We start from the raw sequence: 10,335 nt of genomic DNA, 5'->3' as shown, positions 1-10,335 counted from the left end.
GGCCTCTCATCTTTTTAAGTGGGAGAACTTGCACAGTTGGTGGCTGACTAAATACTTTTTTCCCCCACTGTGTGTATGTATTGTGATGTCACGAGAGGCTGTGTCCTGGAGGGACGTTACATCCCCCTGAGGTGGCTGCAAACCCAGACAGCTATGGCTCCATCTGCTGGTATGGTCGGGAACTCCAACCCTCTATGGCCAATCTTCCCACGCAGCTGAAACCAATCAGGAGCTGATGAGCTGAAGGTTTGTTGAAGGGAAGAGACACAGTCTCCAACCTGGGCTCTCTGGAGGACAAGAGTGCTGCACGTCCACTTCCATGAGGAATATAAGGATTTGGAGATACTTACCTTTGGGGAATACTCACCTTTGGATATATGCACCTGTGGAAATACGTGAGAGACATTTGGAAGGACTTTTTTGCTGGGTTGGCCACTAGCTGCAACGTGGACTACAGTAAGGCTGGGGAAAAGTTATCTGAGCGAGTGAGAATTATGATTTTGGATGTGGAAGAGACATCCCTGAACTGTTAACCCTTAAAGAGCCACAAGAGAACAGAATTTGGTTATATTTTCGTTAATTTCCCAAGACCTATAATAAAATCCTTGTTTTGTTTGAACCTTGTCTCCTTGCACTACTTGAGCAATCCCGCTGAAAGCTGTGTAGCCTCTCGTGACGTCACAGATGGTGGAGAATACGGGCACGCTCAAGCGTTAATAGTGCATGTCAGAGGAGGATACCGAAGGTTTGATCACCCAGTTTTCCAAGTTGGCCGTAGGCTCCCCGCCCGACTGAAATGGAGGACATATTGAAAGCCCTTGTTGCTGGCCAGCAAGCCCAGATGCAAGCAAACGTGGCTCTCTTGGAGGAGCAAAGAAAGCCAACCTTCTGAAGGCAGAGGAATTGCAGTTGCAGAGACAGAGGGTTGTCCAAAATACCCGCCCAATAAAGGCAAGTGACTTTATATCTAAGATGGGAGCTACCGATGACATTGAGGCATACCTGCATGCATTTGAGGCCACGGCCACTAGGGAAGCCTGGCCCAAGCAACAGTGGGTTGGTCGGTTAGCCCCCTTTCTAACCGGGGAATCGCTGAATGCTGTCCGGGACCTGGGCCCTGACCAGGTTACTGACTATGATGCCCTGAAGTCTGAGATCCTCAGCAGATATGGACTCACAAAGTTTGGTATGGCCCAGCGCTTTCACAGCTGGACCTTCCAACCAGACCAACCTCCTCGGGCGCAGATGCATGAACTTGTCCGAATCGCAAGGGAAATGGCTGGATCCGCAGAGGAATACAGCAGCGGCGGTGGTGGAGGCCGTTGTGGTGGATCGTTACCTACGCGCCCTGCCTTATGAGGCAAAACGGTTCATCAGTCAACAGGCCTTGACCACGGCTGATCTGACCGTGGAAGCTGTGGAAAAGTACCAGGCCACAGCGGAGATGCTGAATGCTTCCCGAAAAGACCCCAGGAGTGCGGCCCCACCACAAATGGGAAGAACCCGTCCAAAGGACCCCAAGGTCTCGAACCCAGCCACGTCAGGACTTATCCCGGCTCCAGGGGGAGCCAGAAACCAGGCGGGTCCAAGAAGAGTACACCAGGAGGGGGAAACTCGACAGTGTTACCGGTGTGGGGAGATGGGACATATCTCCTGGCAGTGTGGGAAACCAGCCGATGAACCTATGCCCACTGCGGAGTCCTCCAGCTCAGCACCCACACCGTTTTGCCTCGCTCTTGGGAGTCGTAGATGGCGGCCCAGATCGACCCCCCACCTGCCCGGTAACTGTGAATCACCATGATGTGGAGGCCTTACTGGATTCTGGTAGTTGGGCCACCCTGGTGCGTAAGGATTTGGTGGGCCCAACGTGTCTGACCCCGGGGAAAGTCCTCCCAGTTTCCTGTGTCCATGGGGACACCAGAGAATACCCCATTACTGAACTTACAATGACCAGCACACGGGGAACCATACACACGACGGCGGGGGTGGTTGATTCCCTCCCCGTCCCTGTCCTAATTGGACGAGACTGCCCAGCCTTTTACCCACTCTGGAGAGAGTCTCAGGAGAGGGTAACCCGAGTACCTCGGAAACGGAGAGGCAAGACTCATCCTGGGAAGGCTCCGGTGCAATCCTCCGAATTACTCACTCCCGCCCGGGCTCGGATAGGGATGGCAGGTGCCCAGACCGACACAGAGACGGAGCTACAGAATCTGGACAAAGAACTGTCTGGTCTGAAGGGGACCGCTGAGAGGTATCGTTTGTTAAAGCAACAGTTAGACATGAAGACAGAAGAGTTAGATATCCTCCAGGGTAAACTCCAACAGAGCTCCTTCCATAAGCAACAGGAGGAGCTGGAGAGGCTGCGCAGGACCATCGAGAGTGTGAGGAGACCCTGCGCAGTAGTAAGGAGGTCCAGAAGAAGGCAGAGGAGAAGTACAAGGTGTTGGAGAACAAGATGAAGAATGCGGAGGCAGAGAGAGAGAATGAACTGAAAGCTGCTCAACAGAAGCTAAACTCTGCTAAAACCAAGGCTGATGCGTTCAGTAAGAAACTCAAGGAGAGACAACAGGAGGCTGAGTCCCTGGTCCTAGAGGTGGAGGAGTTGAAGAGAGAGCAGGCTGGCAAGCACCACGGCAATGCGGACGCCCTCTCCCGGCGTGATGCCTTCTTCGCTGCCTTTACCCCGACGAGGACGTCGGTCCCGAGGAGGGGGATGTGTGATGTCACGAGAGGCTGTGTCCTAGAGGGACGTTACATCCCCCTGAGGTGGCTGCAAACCCAGACAGCTATGGCTCCATCTGCTGGTATGGTCGGGAACTCCAACCCTCTATGGCCAATCTTCCCACGCAGCTGAAACCAATCAGGAGCTGATGAGCTGAAGGTTTGTTGAAGGGAAGAGACACAGTCTCCAACCTGGGCTCTCTGGAGGACAAGAGTGCTGCACGTCCACTTCCATGAGGAATATAAGGATTTGGAGATACTTACCTTTGGGAAATACTCACCTTTGGATATATGCACCTGTGGAAATACGTGAGAGACATTTGGAAGGACTTTTTGCTGGGTTGGCCACTAGCTGCAACGTGGACTACAGTAAGGCTGGGGAAAAGTTATCTGAGCGAGTGAGAATTATGATTTTGGATGTGGAAGAGACATCCCTGAACTGTTAACCCTTAAAGAGCCACAAGAGAACAGAATTTGGTTATATTTTCGTTAATTTCCCAAGACCTATAATAAAATCCTTGTTTTGTTTGAACCTTGTCTCCTTGCACTACTTGAGCAATCCCGCTGAAAGCTGTGTAGCCTCTCGTGACGTCACAGTATATATATATATATATATACACACACACACACACACACACACACACACACACAGTATCTCACAAAAGTGAGTACACCCCTCACATTTTTGTAAATATTTGAGTATATCTTTTCATGCGACATCACTGAAGAAATGACACTTTGCTACAATGTAAAGTATTGAGTGTACAGCTTGTATAACAGTGTACATTTGCTGTCCCCTCAAAATAACACAACACACAGCCATTAATGTCTAAATCGCTGGCAACAAAAGTGAGTACACCCCTAAGTGAAAATGTCCAAATTGGGCCCAAAGTGTCAATATTTTGTGTGGCCACCATCATTTTCCAGCACTGCCTTAACCCTCTTGGGCATGGAGTTCACCAGAGCTTCACAGGTTGCCACTGGAGTCCTCTTCCACTCCGCCATGACGACATCACGGAGCTGGTGGATGTTAGAGACCTTGGTTCCCTCAATGAACTGTAGCTCCCCAGTGCCGGCAGCACTCATGCAGCCCCAGACCATGACACTCCCACCACCATGTTTGACTGTAGGCAAGACACTTGTCTTTGTACTCCTCACCTGGTTGCCGCCACACACGCTTGACACTATCTCAACCAAATAAGTTTATCTTGGTCTCATCAGACCACAGGACATGGTTCCAGTAATCCATGTCCTTAGTCTGCTTGTCTTCAGCAAAATGTTTGCGGTCTTTCTTGTGCATCATCTTTAGAAGAGGCTTCCTTCTGGGACGACAGCCATGCAGACCAATTTGGTGCAGTGTATGGTCTGAGCACTGACAGGCTGACCCCCGACCCCTTCAACCGCTGCAGCAATGCTGGCAGCACTCATACGTCTATTTCCCAAAGACAACCTCTGGATATGACGCTGAGCACGTTCACTCAACTTCTTTGGTCGACCATGGTGAGGCCTGTTCTGAGTGGAACCTGTCCTGTTAAACCGCTGTATGGTCTTGGCCACCGTGCTGCAGCTCAGTTTCAGGGTCTTGGCAATCTTCTTATAGCCCAGGCCATCTTTATGTAGAGCAACAATTCTTTTTTTCAGATCCTCAGAGTTCTTTGCCATGAGGTGCCATGTTGAACTTCCAGTGACCAGTATGAGGGAGTGTGAGAGCGATGACACCAAATTTTAACACACCTGCTCCCCATTCACACCTGAGACCTTGTAACACTAACGAGTGAACATTTTCACTTAGGGGTGTACTCACTTTTGTTGCCAGCGGTTTAGACATTAATGGCTGTGTGTTGAGTTATTTTGAGGGGACAGCAAATGTACACTGTTATTCAAGCTGTACATTCACTACTCTACAATGTAGCAAAGTGTCATTTCTTCAGTGTTGTCACATGAAAAGATATACTCCAAACTGCTACAGACCTATATCCATCCTGCCCTGCCTTTCGAAAGTATTCGAAAGCCAAGTTAACAAACAGATCATCGACCATTTCGAATACCACCGTACCTTCTCCGCTATGCAATCCGGTTTCCGAGCTGGTCACGGGTGCACTTCAGCCACGCTCAAGGTCCTAAACTATATTATAACCGCGATTGATAATAGACAGTACTGTGCAGCCGTCTTCATCGACCTGGCCAAGGCTTTCGACTCTGTCAACCACCGCATTCTTATTGGCAGACTAAATAGCCTTGGTTTCTCAAATGACTGCCTCGCCTGGTTCACCAACTACTTCTCAGATAGAGTTCAGTGTGTCAAATCGGAGGGCTTGTTGTCTGGACCTATGGCAGTCTCTATGGGGGTGCCACAGGCTTCAATTCTTGGGCCGACACTTTTCTCCGTGTATATCAATGATGTCGCTCTTGCTGCTGGTGACTCTCAGATCCACCTCTACGCAGACGACACCATTTTGTATACATCTGGCCCTTCATTGGACACTGTGTTAACAAACCTCCAAACGAGCTTCAATGCCATACAACAATCCTTCAGTAGCCTTCAACTGCTCTTAAACACTAGTAAAACTAAATGCATGCTTTTCAATCGAACGCTGCTAGCACCCGCCCACCCGACTAGAATCACCACTCTCGACGGGTCTGACCTAGAGTATGTGGACAACTACAAATATCTAGGTGTCTGGTTAGACTGTAAACTCAACTTCCAGACTCACATAAAGAATCTCCAATCCAAAGTTAAATCTAGAATCGGCTTCCTATTTCGCAACAAAGCCTCCTTCACTCATGCTGCCAAACATGCCCTCGTAAAACTGACTATCCTACCGATCCTTGACTTCGGCGATGTCATTTACAAAATAGCCTCCAACACTCTACTCAGCAAATTGGATGTAGTCTATCACAGTGCCATCCGTTTTGTCTCCAAAGCCCCATACACTACCCACCACTGTGACCTGTACGCTCTTGTTGGCTGGTCCTCACTACATGTTCGTCGTCAAACCCACTGGCTCCAGGCCATCTATAAATCACTGCTAGGCAAATCCCCGCCTTATCTTAGCTCATTGGTCACCACAGCAGCACCCACCCGTAGTCTGCGCTCCAGCAGGTATATCTCACTGGTCATTCCCAAAGCCAACACCTCCTTTGGCCGCCATTCCTTCCAGTTCTCTGCTGCCAATGACTGGAACGAATTGCAAAAATCTCTGAAGCTGGAGACTCTTATCTCCCTTTAAGCATCAGTTGTCAGAGCACCTTACCGATCACTGCACCTGTACACAGCCCATCTGAAATTAGCCCACCCAACTACCTCATCCCTATATTGTTATTTATTTTGCTCTTTTGCACCCCAGTATCTCTATTTGCACATAATCTCTTGCACATCTAGCATTCCAGTGTTAATACTATTGTAATTATTCTGCACTATAGCCTATTTATTGCCTTACCTTCATAACTTGCTACATTTGCACACACTGTATATATATTTTCTGTTGTATTTCTGACTTTATGTTTTTTTTACCCCATATGTAACTCTGTGTTGTTTTTATTGCACTGCTTTGCTTTATCTTGGCCAGGTCGCAGTTGTAAATGAGAACCTGTTCTCAACTGGCTTACCTGGTTAAATAAAGGTGAAATAAAAAAAATAAAAAAAAAAACTCAAATATTTACAAAAATGTGAGGGGTGTACTCACTTTTGTGAGATACTGTATATATGTGTATATGTTTGGGAGGGAACAGCTATGTGTTTGATATTTTCTAAGAAGTGATATGTGTCCCTAAAATAACTGGGGTGCTTAGTGGAGAGGGGGTTGATATAATTAAGATGTTGTAGGACTCACTGTTGCAGTCAGAAACCATTTCTCTTCCGGGGGGAACCTCAACGGGTACTATCCAGGTGTCTGGTTCTTTGTGTATACACCCACTCAATTGGTTGGCACTTAAAATAGCCTTTGGGGGTTGAGTAGTCGCAGTTGAAGCCGCAGTAGCGAATTTACTTGGCTTTGACGGCATTCTCGGTCTTCTTGGGGAGTAGCACCGCCCGGATGTTGGGTCCTCGTCGTTACGGAAGGCCAGCTGCAGGTGACAGGGGATGATGTGAGTTTTGGTGTTAGCTTCACACGCTAACGGCGAAGCTAACGGCGGAGCTAACAGCTAATACCGGAGCAAACAGCGAATCAAACGGGCCTGGAGGCCATTTGTGGTCGAGGCGAGAAGGGATACAGCTACGTCCGTGTTTGGTTGTATTTGGAAGGGACTAGTTCGCTTCATGTGGACTCTTCATTTGGACTGGACTGACTTACTCGACATGTAGGCGGGGCTCGGGAGCTTCAGAGCTAAGGGCAGGGCTACAGATTAGGTGTCCCTAAAGAACCGCTTGTCTAACAGTAGTTCCGCATTACATTAATTAATTTGCACTCAATTTTTATTTATTTTTATACTGTGTATTCTCCGTGTAAATTCATGTACCGTACCGAGACGCCCGTACCATTTCGGTTCAATACAAATACATGTACCGTTCCACCCCTACATCCAACTGTAATCAAAATTGCCACCTAGTTTCAGTAAATGTGATTAGTATTATGTTCTCCCTTTCATTTTTTAAAGGATGATATGGATGAGCCAGACCTGTGGGATGCATCAGTGGTCCTCCTTACAACAGTCAGTGATGATGCCACAAGCCCAGTTCACTACCACCCAGTGAGAGTCTCTGTCGTCCTAGAGGGTGATGTGGTTGTCAATCTCCCCAGGCTTGCTGATGCCTTCCTGGTAATGTTCGGCCTGATTTATGCACTACATCTCAGCTATCCCAAGGGACTGACAAACACTTTTGAGTTCACACAGAAAATCTTACTTGGTCTTGATGACTCTAAACTGTCACCCAAGCTGCAGAATCTTAAAAATGAGCTGATGTTGTATGTGTAACTGAAGATCCAAAAAGGAGTGGTGGATTCTGATGGCTCACTCTGTTAGAGCATAGTCCATAATGAGAATATGTCATGTCAGGTCCATGTTGAATACTGTTCAACTGTTTATGTTAAAGTTGCTGCTCTACTCAACGGGTTTTCAGCCAAATGGCACAAAGTACACAGTGTCTTTGTACGTTTTAATGTACATTTAATTGTTGTTAAACTGAAATTCAGGGTTGAATTAAGTGTTTATATATGGAGGATATTTTTATTCATAATTCAAATTGAAAGGCCAAAGGGAAAACGAAGCGACATCAAATTAAAAATATTATTATTTTACTACACTACTAGGAAAAATCATGCCATAATTAAATTTAAAAAGTCAAATTTAAAATGCAAAGCTTCAACTGTCAGCTGGAAGTCGTTTCAGACCCTCCCACCAGCAGTTGGGCCATGCCTCCTCATTTAAATTGACACCTGTCACTTCTAAATGAAAAGCTTAAATCAAAATGTAAAAGGTGAATCTGAAAATGTCAATGTCAAATGTAAAACGTAAAATTCAAAAGATAAAATGTCGAATTGAAAATTATAAAGGGGAAAGGCTAAAATAAAACAATTATATTTTAGATTTTAATTGAAGTATTTCCATTTTAAGCTTTTACATCATACATTTAATTATGGCATGATTTTTCCTAGTAGCGTAGTAAAATAATACTATTAATTTGATCTTGCTTCTTTTTCTCTTTGGACTTTCAATTTGAATTATGAATAAATATATCCTCCATATTTATACACTATGGCATTTTGTTTTTAAAAGGTGTACTATATAGCTTTGGGAAGTACATTTTTATCAGAAAGGAAAGCTCTTCATTGATACATTTTCATAAATAAATAAACTGTCCTCAAAGTTTCAGGCTACTTTACTTTAAAGTAGCCACCTTTCTAGTTGGAAACAGTGTTATAGGGACTTTATTTTCTTCTGAGGATGGGATGTTTATTCAGTTATGGAAATGGTTAAATACTTTTTATTGTCTTATTAATATTGTTAATTTTGCTTTTCGAGTTTGAATTAATTTTCTAAAACTATACAGTGCACCCTGAAGTTGCTAGATTTGAACCAGATAGCCAAAGGAAGGCTAAACACTGCCTTTGTACATGTTAATGTACCGTTTTGAAATTTTAGCAGTTTTAGTTGTGAAGAATTTACAAGCAATTTGTTTATACATTGCTGCACTGCAAGTTTACAACCAGATGGCCAAAAGCGTGGCTTTGTAATTGTTTATTTAATTCTCTTTTTAATTCTTAATTATTTGTATTACTATTATTGTTATATTACTATTATTATTAAATAGATTGTTTCATTTTGTGCTAAAAGGCACAGGTGTGGGCAAATAATCTTTCTAAACAAATGTTTGGTCACCACCCAAGACTTGCTGATGCCCTCCTGGTAATGTTGTATTAACAGTTTATAAGCTATTTGTGATATAATGATATTTTCTTAATGTAATTTTAGCTTTTCTGAGTTTGAATATGTTCTACTATTACATAGTTCATCTTAAAGTATAAACAAAATGCCCAGAAGTAGACTTGTTAATTGTTATTTTTTATTAATGTTTTTTTATTTCATATTTTTTTGCTAAAAGACTGGGCAAGAAAAGTTTATACTAAACGTCTGAATAGATGATGTTTTTTTGTTTGACCTTTAAGTCAAGAGTACTTATTATTTTTAAGGCAATCAGTTGCCACAAATATTTTAAGTTTGGTGGTAAATGATTTTGAGTTGTAACAAGTCTATGCTTTTGAGTTATGGGTAATCAGAAGATTGATTGAAAAAACGAATAAATGTTAAGTTAACTCAGGATATTTATGTTTCATTTTCATGCTTGAAATTATTAAGTTCTCTTGAGATATTGCAATGAGAAAGATGAATAAATATTCTGAGTAGCATAAACTGAAAATGTTTGAGTTGGCTTAATCAGTACATTTAATTATAATTAAAAATTACATTTAACATGAACTCCAAATATATAAGCAATGATATACTCAAATGTTTGAGTTTATGAACTCAAAAAAACAGTGGCAACGGATTGCCTCACTTTCTTAAAGTTCTGCTTACTTATTCGGGTTTACAGTGATATGTCTGTGCTATGTGCAGGCAGCTAGTATAATTATTGTTTGTGAAGTAAGTATGGTGATTATTATTAAGGTTCTGGTCGTCTGAGATACCAACAAGTAGGCTATACAATATCAAGACATATGTATTTTTCTATTAGTGTATTTGAGTTTGTTCTGTCGTTTCTGGATGATTAAATTGAAATTGCATCCAACTTTATATGGCTTGTTTTAGATATAGTGATATTTGAGAATTGATTTCATTTCAAATAACTGAAAGTGAGAGGTTGTAATCTGAATAAAGGGGGGGAAATGCCATTTATTGAACGTGGTGAGACAGTCTTACACATTTCTAGAGAACCAGTTCGGATTTAAGTATAACTTTTGTATGACTGAAGCTTTTAGTGGTAGGTCCAAGCTTAAAATATTTAATCAATTCTGTCCTCTCTATTGATATTCATTTTATAAATAGGCCCGTTTAATTTTGTCTGGCTTGCTGTTCCAAATCAAATGGAATATTTATTTTTCATATCAATTAAAAAACTGTTCGCTAGGTGTAGGCAAGACCGTAAACTGGGATAATACTATAGAGTTAATCAGT

At 43.5% G+C, this 10,335-nt stretch overlaps 1 long non-coding RNA gene across 1 annotated transcript; it reads left to right on the top strand.

Moving 5' to 3' along the window:
• Positions 1–6,694: 6,694 nt before the first annotated feature.
• On the top strand, positions 6,695–9,483 carry LOC123490387. The gene is made up of 2 exons (XR_006660929.1): positions 6,695–6,810; positions 7,321–9,483. It is a non-coding gene; the product is annotated as an uncharacterized LOC123490387 (long non-coding RNA).
• Positions 9,484–10,335: the final 852 nt, after the last annotated feature.

This window comes from Coregonus clupeaformis, unplaced genomic scaffold, assembly GCF_020615455.1.
Source record: "Coregonus clupeaformis isolate EN_2021a unplaced genomic scaffold, ASM2061545v1 scaf3796, whole genome shotgun sequence".
NCBI lineage: Eukaryota > Metazoa > Chordata > Actinopteri > Salmoniformes > Salmonidae > Coregonus > Coregonus clupeaformis.
Note: the sequence above shows the minus strand (reverse complement) of the source record. Positions and strands in the feature narration are given on the sequence as shown.